General features: G+C 38.0%; 1 long non-coding RNA gene across 1 annotated transcript; it reads right to left on the bottom strand.

The window, feature by feature from the left end:
- Window positions 1-276: 276 nt before the first annotated feature.
- LOC124356536 lies at window positions 277-6306 on the bottom strand. The gene is made up of 2 exons (XR_006921873.1): window positions 1569-6306; window positions 277-1485 (listed from the first exon to the last, which is right to left on the bottom strand). It is a non-coding gene; the product is annotated as an uncharacterized LOC124356536 (long non-coding RNA).
- Between the last annotated feature and the right edge of the window lie 4105 nt (window positions 6307-10411).

The following is a 10411-nucleotide window of genomic DNA, read 5'->3' as shown; positions in this document are numbered from 1 at the left end:
CCACAATACAATGTAACTAAATATCCGTTATAAATGACGAAAACAGATTTAACAGAAATACATACCATCAGTTCTTACCAATAATTTATATTTAGTGACTTTCTGATTATATGTAAATAATATTCATCATGTATTTGTTCACTGCGATGTGACAAGGATGTGGATATTCGTGAACTGATATGCAACAGAGCTAAGGCACTGAACAAACTAATAAAGACTGAATTACCACAAAACCAAATACGAGCCGAGGATTGCAGGACAAAGTCTTACACCACATTTATATTAATAAAATTGTATTGTTAAAGAACTAAAATTAACATTATAGATTGTATTTTTACTACATTCAAAAGCTTTTAACACACAAAACATACATCAATAATAACAAATTATCTACTACTGCTGTAACAAAACACATTAAACCGAATTTGGTATGAATATTGATTACAGTAGATATGGCTTTATTTAATTTATTGAAATAAATGCATAAATATGTTTCTAAATTTATCTAACTGTAACAAAGAAAGAATGTAAACAGGCACAATTCGTTGGTATAAAAATATTGTGTTCATTCTATTACCTAGGTCATGCCAAGCTCTACACATAGAAAACAAGTTTATTCTGAAGACCTTTTAACAACACATGATGGAAGACAATATGGAAATAATGAAAATTAAAACTTGCGTGTATAGTATAAAATTGAATTGAGTCTTATCATAAAAGAGAAGGCACTAACTGAAACAAGCTGTTGATGAAAACTTCTTATTACACAAAGTGAACATAATGTTACATTAATTGTGATACTCTATAATTATGTGTGGAATGATTAATTTCGGCCATAGACTTTGACAAATTGTAGCTGACTTTTTAGACACAACAAAAGCCACTCCAGGCAGTATACACTTACTATATGAAAGACAAGGTGATTTGAGATCAACTGTAATGGTCATCTTTGTACTGGTTGATTTAGTTATCAGTGTGCACAATGGTCAGTATCATTCTGAGCAGTAGAAATATTGTCTGGCCGTTTCAGTTTTAACGCATAAAAATCTTAAGTACGAATGTTGAGCTTATCTCCAGTTCACCTTCCTATTAGTTCAGCGTCTGGAATCTGACGCTGTTAAAGAAAAACAGTCTACGACAGTTCGATTTACATTGTTTTGACATCAGACACATAGATTACAAAATATAGTGTAATCCAAGCGAATTAGCATTCTCATATCAGGTATATCATTCTATAAGACAGAGACACTGAATTAAGATGAAGGTGAACTGGAGATAACCTCAACATCATATTAAATCAACCCTTCCCACCATGGCTACGTTGTGAGAAAATCTTAAGTATTGTATTTTGTTTACTGGTGTGTAAAACCAAAATTAGTAATTTCAATATCATTTATTTTTAGTTAAAAATGACATATAACCAATTTTTTTAATACAAAAACTAATACGAGCAAGATTCTTGTTAAAAATCAGGGTTTCAGGGACCTTGCCACTTAAGGTAGTGCGAGACAGATGGCACTACCAGACCAGACTGTCAGTCCCAAGTCCTCATGTCAGGTTTCAGGGACCTTGCCATTTAAGGTAGTGCGAGACAGATGGCACTACCAGACCAGACTGTCAGTCCCAAGTCCTCATGTCAGGTTTCAGGGACCTTGCCACTTAAGGTAGTGCGAGACAGATGGCACTACCAGACCAGACTGTCAGTCCCAAGTCCTCATGTCAGGTTTCAGGGACCTTGCCACTTAAGGTAGTGCGAGACAGATGGCACTACCAGACCAGACTGTCAGTCCCAAGTCCTCATGTCAGGTTTCAGGGACCTTGCCACTTAAGGTAGTGCGAGACAGATGGCACTACCAGACCAGACTGTCAGTCCCAAGTCCTCATGTCAGGTTTCAGGGACCTTGCCACTTAAGGCAGTGCGAGACAGATGGCACTACCAGACCAGACTGTCAGTCCCAAGTCCTCATGTCAGGTTTCAGGGACCTTGCCACTTAAGGTAGTGCGAGACAGATGGCACTACCAGACCAGACTGTCAGTCCCAAGTCCTCATGTCAGGTTTCAGGGACCTTGCCACTTAAGGTAGTGCGAGACAGATGGCACTACCAGACCAGACTATCAGTCCCAAGTCCTCATGTCAGGTTTCAGGGACCTTGCCACTTAAGGCAGTGCGAGACAGATGGCACTACCAGACCAGACTGTCAGTCCCAAGTCCTCATGTCAGGTTTCAGGGACCTTGCCACTTAAGGTAGTGCGAGACAGATGGCTGTTTACCAGACTGTCAGTCCCAAGTCCTCATGTCAGGTTTCAGGGACCTTGCCACTTAAGGTGGTGCGAGACAGATGGCACTACCAGACCAGACTGTCAGTCCCAAGTGCTCATGTCAGGTTAGCAATGTGCTGCAAATTGTACTGTCAATTCTAGGTAATAGTACCCTATTTCCACTGCCCAGTTAACAATGTGATAGTATCATGTTAGTAAGCTAATGTGTCCTGTCTCCATCTTTATAATTTTTTGTATCAGGTAGGCTCTAAATTCATGTTGACATTTAAAAATATTATCCTGTTTTAAGCTTCATAGACTCTGTTTACGATTTGTTTGTTTGCATAATCATGCTTTTCATAATAAAAATTAATTTTGTCACAATTAAGTATGCTGAAAATATTTTTTTAAATTATTTATTACACAGATATGTCAATCAAATAGAAATTAAATGTTTTAAATCATGTGCTTACATTGACCTTCCAACATCTTGAGTCCCACAATTTCAAATGTTCAGCTGTTACGAGGCTTTAGGTATTTATGGAACTCAGGTGAGCTTTTTCGATTATTATTTTCAGAATGAAAATCTAATTTTTGCGGCTAGGCCAAACTTTACCCCCTTCCAGTACCAGTGTTCAATGATTTTGGATTCCATGTTTACGTTGTTTTTTTAGTAAAAGTTTTGAAATTATTTATAACACCTTTATATTCAACCGAAAGAAAACCACGTCTTGGGAAAGTAAGCACTATTCTGACTTTCATACACCTCATGCAAATTTTGGAGTTGTAAGGGACTTTTTGAAATTTAGTTTTAGGGACTATTTTAGGACTATATATCAAGGGACTATTCCAAATTCTAGTCTTTGACAATATAGGCCGCTTTTGAATCTGAAACACTGTGTTTTACAATTTGGAAATTGTTTAATACTTAAACCCATAGACACTTTTTTAGTTTTAGAAAATTTATTATAGAGTTATCTCAGAGAAATGAAAAATACATCTGAATATAATGACATCATCAAATTAATGAACATAATAACAATTAATACAATTTTATCCTGCATAACCCCATAAGCATTTTACAAGACATTCTCTGATTACTGATTATATTATAAGATTAATCAAGTGGTAAATAAATATTTAGTTAATAGTAGTGCACATTCTCTCTTCATTTCAAGTTCTTTGCACCATGCATTTTAAGTAAGAGTGTTGTTTTGCATGTATTATTTGCTTATTGTATGTTTATTGTTCTTTACATTCAACTACTTATATTCTCACAATTGTTTCTATACAGGAGGGACTTTTTTTATGAACATGAATTACTGGAGTAACGTGGCAAATTTAAGTGACATTTTGAATAAGTAAATACAAAAAGTAATAAACTAGACTTTACAAATAATTCATTATGAACGGCCCAGTATTTTAAGATTACATGAGCAACAGATTAAGATAGTGAACAATGTGCACACAAACAACTCGATGGAACCACAAAATATTCAGATAATTGCTGTGTATTTCAAATTATTAACATGGATTTTAGTGTTACGTAACATTGCAACACTCTTAAAGAGTATTCATATCACAATGTGACTCTAGCATGAGTGAGTGTCAGAGAACTCTTAAGATTTAATCTTATAAACCTAAAACAATTTACGGAGATAGTGTGCCAAACACAAAATATCCCCAGAGCTAGACTGCACAGCAGTTCTCTAAATATATTGCAAATAATTTACTCAAGAAATTTAATTTCCATATTTACATTGCGCAAAAAATAGCCGCGTCACAACACAGGCATTATTATATACCTACATCATATTAAGTGAATGACGTCTTCTTAGTTTAACTAATCAGCTTATTAAAGGAGTTCAATTATTTCTTGGGTATCATGTACTTATTTACATGCCAACAACAATTTGTATTCAACATATTACTTTGTTTATCAACAATAGAAAGCTTGTGCAGCAACAAAATTAATTCAGTTTTAACACATTCCATAGTAACGCTTAACTTATAATGCAACTGATTATTTAGGCATATCAGATTTAAAAAAATCATAAGCAAAAGCTTATAATACATAATAAAACTTAATAAAAACTAGGCATGCTTGATTTAAAATTTAAAAATATTATGCAAAAGCTTGTACTAAAATAAAACAACATTATTAAAGCGTTCTTGCATTTACATGACATATAAATGCATAATTAACGTGAACTTTATCATTAATATAAAAAATTAATTGCACCCACATCTTAAAACTTATAACACAAACATACTTAATTCTAAAAATGCATCAACAATAAAAATTTATAATATATTCAGTTATGTAAAACTAACTTATCAACTGTAAGCTAAAGTCTAACTTACAAGGACTATATAAAATAATATCAGTATGACAACAATATTCGATACATACATAGTGTTATTACATAAATGATAAACTGCAATGTGCTTTATGAATCTCATCGGTTGTTTATTTTGTCAGTATAAATGTTCACATTAGAATAAGTGCAAAACAAATGAATTTTTCAGTTACTATTATTTGGATTTAGCAATTGCAGAAAGCACCAAAGTTAGCTGTGTATGTACGTATGTATTAAATAGTTAAGAATTAAAGAACAATAATAAAATAACAATTAAAAACAACTGATTAAATATCACAAACCTTTCACTAGCACATGAGTTACCACTTTATTAGTGAATTCAATAAAATATTCTTTTAACGTTCTTATTGAGTGTTCAATTCTGCAACATCGGAATTCTGTTTTATCGATAACGGTAAACCAATAACAAACCTAACCTATGACTAATTTTTGTTATTGGTGCAAAAATACCAAAAGGGAAATATTGAAGTACTGTCCTTTAAACCATACGGTAATGATAAAGTGTTCCTCTCTATTTTTTAAGAAATACTATTTACAATTTTAAAATGAGTATACAATAAAAATATATAATTCAATGAACTTGATATTGCAACATGGCATGGTACAGTATCTACAATCTAGTTAATAAACTTACCAAGAGAGTGCATGGCTACATTTAGAATTTCCCTGAGCAATGACCTTCAATTGCATTGATGAGGGCTCACCAATTATTATGCAGTTAGACAAACTCTTAACACGTTGACTGCAGAGTACTCCTAGCTATATATTAGTGGTTAATCAGAGTCGGTTCTTGAAGGTATTGAGTTTAACTGTTATTGTTAAATTACCCCCATGGCTACATTCAATACATTATGGATTAAATCAAACAGTATGGCAGAGGTGTATTATTTGACCGGATTGTTGTACCATTAGCATTGCATCCATATGTAATTGCTACCAACCGACTGCATAACAATATAATCATCTGATATCTCAATATCTGATCAATAACTAACTCGTGTTACTCTCCCTGCTCCGAGGAGGCCTAGCATGCCAGTACAATAGTATTTGTTTTTACGATTCACTATTTATTACTTTTCAATTAAATGAAACTTTTTGACCCAGATCCATTGTTCTGGCCATATTATAATCTTTATTCTGATTTTGAAACACGTACAAAATTAAAAAATAATCAATATTTACACTCTGATACCTTTGAAAAGTTATTAAACTCATCGGTGTTTTTATCTACATTACTATATAAACTCTGTATCTTTCTATTTTCTGTGAATGTCACCCTTTGATAATCACAAAATATTGTCATCAGCATCACGTTTCATCAAACTTAATTGTAAAACATTCAAAGATCTTTAAACATTAGGATAAAATGTTAGGTTTCCTTTCAAATAAAATTTAACATACTCAAGTTACAGTATTTATTTGTTTGAAGTGTCTAGCCAGCAGAGCAGACTGTGGTAATGTAACCGTAGGATGTTCTATCATAAGGTTGTAGGCTAGCCTGTAAAACGGATGTGTCTAGCAAGCAGAGCAGACTGTGGTAATGTAACACGGAGGATGTTCTATCATAAGGTTGTAGGCTAGCCTGTAAAACGGATGTGTCTAGCAAGCAGAGCAGACTGTGATAATGTAACGCGGAGGATGTTCTACCATAAGGTTGTAGGCTAGCCTGTAAAACGGATGTGTCTAGTAAGCAGAGCAGACTGTGGTAATGTAATGCGGAGGATGTTCTACCATAAGGTTGTAGGCTAGCCTGTAAAACGGATGTGTCTAGCAAGCAGAGCAGACTGTGGTAATGTAATGCGGAGGATGTTCTACCATAAGGTTGTAGGCTAGCCTGTAAAACGGATGTGTCTAGCAAGCAGAGCAGACTGTGGTAATGTAATGCGGAGGATGTTCTACCATAAGGTTGTAGGCTAGCCTGTAAAACGGATGTGTCTAGCAAGCAGAGCAGACTGTGGTAATGTAATGCGGAGGATGTTCTATCATAAGGTTGTAGGCTAGCCTGTAAAACGGATGTGTCTAGCAAGCAGAGCAGACTGTGGTAATGTAATGCGGAGGATGTTCTATCATAAGGTTGTAGGCTAGCCTGTAAAACGGATGTGTCTAGCAAGCAGAGCAGACTGTGGTAATGTAATGCGGAGGATGTTCTATCATAAGGTTGTAGGCTAGCCTGTAAAACGGATGTGTCTAGCAAGCAGAGCAGACTGTGGTAATGTAATGCGGAGGATGTTCTATCATAAGGTTGTAGGCTAGCCTGTAAAACGGATGTGTCTAGCAAGCAGAGCAGACTGTGGTAATGTAATGCGGAGGATGTTCTATCATAAGGTTGTAGGCTAGCCTGTAAAACGGATGTGTCTAGCAAGCAGAGCAGACTGTGGTAATGTAATGCGGAGGATGTTCTATCATAAGGTTGTAGGCTAGCCTGTAAAACGGATGTGTCTAGCAAGCAGAGCAGACTGTGGTAATGTAATGCGGAGGATGTTCTATCATAAGGTTGTAGGCTAGCCTGTAAAACGGATGTGTCTAGCAAGCAGAGCAGACTGTGGTAATGTAATGCGGAGGATGTTCTACCATAAGGTTGTAGGCTAGCCTGTAAAACGGATGTGTCTAGCAAGCAGAGCAGACTGTGGTAATGTAATGCGGAGGATGTTCTACCATAAGGTTGTAGGCTAGCCTGTAAAACGGATGTGTCTAGCAAGCAGAGCAGACTGTGGTAATGTAATGCGGAGGATGTTCTATCATAAGGTTGTAGGCTAGCCTGTAAAACGGATGTGTCTACCAAGCAGAGCAGACTGTGGTAATGTAATGCGGAGGATGTTCTATCATAAGGTTGTAGGCTAGCCTGTAAAACGGATGTGTCTAGCAAGCAGAGCAGACTGTGGTAATGTAATGCGGAGGATGTTCTATCATAAGGTTGTAGGCTAGCCTGTAAAACGGATGTGTCTAGCAAGCAGAGCAGACTGTGGTAATGTAATGCGGAGGATGTTCTATCATAAGGTTGTAGGCTAGCCTGTAAAACGGATGTGTCTAGCAAGCAGTGTGGTAATGTAATGCGGAGGATGTTCTCGCCTGTAAAACGGATGTGTCTAGCAAGCAGAGCAGACTGTGGTAATGTAATGCGGAGGATGTTCTATCATAAGGTTGTAGGCTAGCCTGTAAAACGGATGTGTCTAGCAAGCAGAGCAGACTGTGGTAATGTAATGCGGAGGATGTTCTATCATAAGGTTGTAGGCTAGCCTGTAAAACGGATGTGTCTAGCAAGCAGAGCAGACTGTGGTAATGTAATGCGGAGGATGTTCTATCATAAGGTTGTAGGCTAGCCTGTAAAACGGATGTGTCTAGCAAGCAGAGCAGACTGTGGTAATGTAATGCGGAGGATGTTCTATCCATAAGGTTGTAGGCTAGCCTGTAAAACGGATGTGTCTAGCAAGCAGAGCAGACTGTGGTAATGTAATGCGGAGGATGTTCTACCATAAGGTTGTAGGCTAGCCTGTAAAACGGATGTGTCTAGCAAGCAGAGCAGACTGTGGTAATGTAATGCGGAGGATGTTCTATCATAAGGTTGTAGGCTAGCCTGTAAAACGGATGTGTCTAGCAAGCAGAGCAGACTGTGGTAATGTAATGCGGAGGATGTTCTATCATAAGGTTGTAGGCTAGCCTGTAAAACGGATGTGTCTAGCAAGCAGAGCAGACTGTGGTAATGTAATGCGGAGGATGTTCTATCATAAGGTTGTAGGCTAGCCTGTAAAACGGATGTGTCTAGCAAGCAGAGCAGACTGTGGTAATGTAATGCGGAGGATGTTCTATCATAAGGTTGTAGGCTAGCCTGTAAAACGGATGTGTCTAGCAAGCAGCTGTGGTAATGTAATGCGGAGGATGTTCTACCATAAGGTTGTAGGCTAGCCTGTAAAACGGATGTGTCTAGCAAGCAGAGCAGACTGTGGTAATGTAATGCGGAGGATGTTCTACCATAAGGTTGTAGGCTAGCCTGTAAAACGGATGTGTCTAGCAAGCAGAGCAGACTGTGGTAATGTAATGCGGAGGATGTTCTATCATAAGGTTGTAGGCTAGCCTGTAAAACGGATGTGTCTAGCCAAGCAGAGCAGACTGTGGTAATGTAATGCGGAGGATGTTCTATCATAAGGTTGTAGGCTAGCCTGTAAAACGGATGTGTCTAGTAAGCAGAGCAGACTGTGGTAATGTAATGCGGAGGATGTTCTATCATAAGGTTGTAGGCTAGCCTGTAAAACGGATGTGTCTAGCAAGCAGAGCAGACTGTGGTAATGTAACGCGGAGGATGTTCTACCATAAGGTTGTAGGCTAGCCTGTAAAACGGAAGTGTCTAGCAAGCAGAGCAGACTGTGGTAATGTAACGCGGAGGATGTTCTACCATAAGGTTGTAGGCTAGCCTGTAAAACGGATGTGTCTAGCAAGCAGAGCAGACTGTGGTAATGTAATGCGGAGGATGTTCTATCATAAGGTTGTAGGCTAGCCTGTAAAACGGATGTGTCTAGCAAGCAGAGCAGACTGTGGTAATGTAATGCGGAGGATGTTCTATCATAAGGTTGTAGGCTAGCCTGTAAAACGGATGTGTCTAGCAAGCAGAGCAGACTGTGGTAATGTAATGCGGAGGATGTTCTACCATAAGGTTGTAGGCTAGCCTGTAAAACGGATGTGTCTAGCAAGCAGAGCAGACTGTGGTAATGTAATGCGGAGGATGTTCTACCATAAGGTTGTAGGCTAGCCTGTAAAACGGATGTGTCTAGCAAGCAGAGCAGACTGTGGTAATGTAATGCGGAGGATGTTCTATCATAAGGTTGTAGGCTAGCCTGTAAAACGGATGTGTCTAGCAAGCAGAGCAGACTGTGGTAATGTAACGCGGAGGATGTTCTACCATAAGGTTGTAGGCTAGCCTGTAAAACGGATGTGTCTAGCAAGCAGAGCAGACTGTGGTAATGTAATGCGGAGGATGTTCTATCATAAGGTTGTAGGCTAGCCTGTAAAACGGATGTGTCTAGCAAGCAGAGCAGACTGTGGTAATGTAATGCGGAGGATGTTCTATCATAAGGTTGTAGGCTAGCCTGTAAAACGGATGTGTCTAGCAAGCAGAGCAGACTGTGGTAATGTAATGCGGAGGATGTTCTACCATAAGGTTGTAGGCTAGCCTGTAAAACGGATGTGTCTAGCAAGCAGAGCAGACTGTGGTAATGTAATGCGGAGGATGTTCTACCATAAGGTTGTAGGCTAGCCTGTAAAACGGATGTGTCTAGCAAGCAGAGCAGACTGTGGTAATGTAATGCGGAGGATGTTCTACCATAAGGTTGTAGGCTAGCCTGTAAAACGGATGTGTCTAGCAAGCAGAGCAGACTGTGGTAATGTAATGCGGAGGATGTTCTATCATAAGGTTGTAGGCTAGCCTGTAAAACGGATGTGTCTAGCAAGCAGAGCAGACTGTGGTAATGTAATGCGGAGGATGTTCTATCATAAGGTTGTAGGCTAGCCTGTAAAACGGATGTGTCTAGCAAGCAGAGCAGACTGTGGTAATGTAACGCGGAGGATGTTCTACCATAAGGTTGCAGGCTAGCCTGTAAAACGTTTTTACATTATAATAAAGAGTTGACATTTTTAGTTGAGTGTGTTTGTTTTTATCAAAATTGAGTCATGTGTAGATTAGTAGAAAAATAAAATTGGTGGCTCATAACTAAAATTGTAATTGTATTTTTTATTTCTTTAAATAAAAGGTTTACAGATTATTTTACTTTCTGACAGTT

The sequence above is a fragment of the Homalodisca vitripennis genome, chromosome 3 (assembly GCF_021130785.1).
Source record: "Homalodisca vitripennis isolate AUS2020 chromosome 3, UT_GWSS_2.1, whole genome shotgun sequence".
Taxonomy (NCBI): Eukaryota; Metazoa; Arthropoda; class Insecta; order Hemiptera; family Cicadellidae; genus Homalodisca; species Homalodisca vitripennis.
Note: the sequence above shows the minus strand (reverse complement) of the source record. Positions and strands in the feature narration are given on the sequence as shown.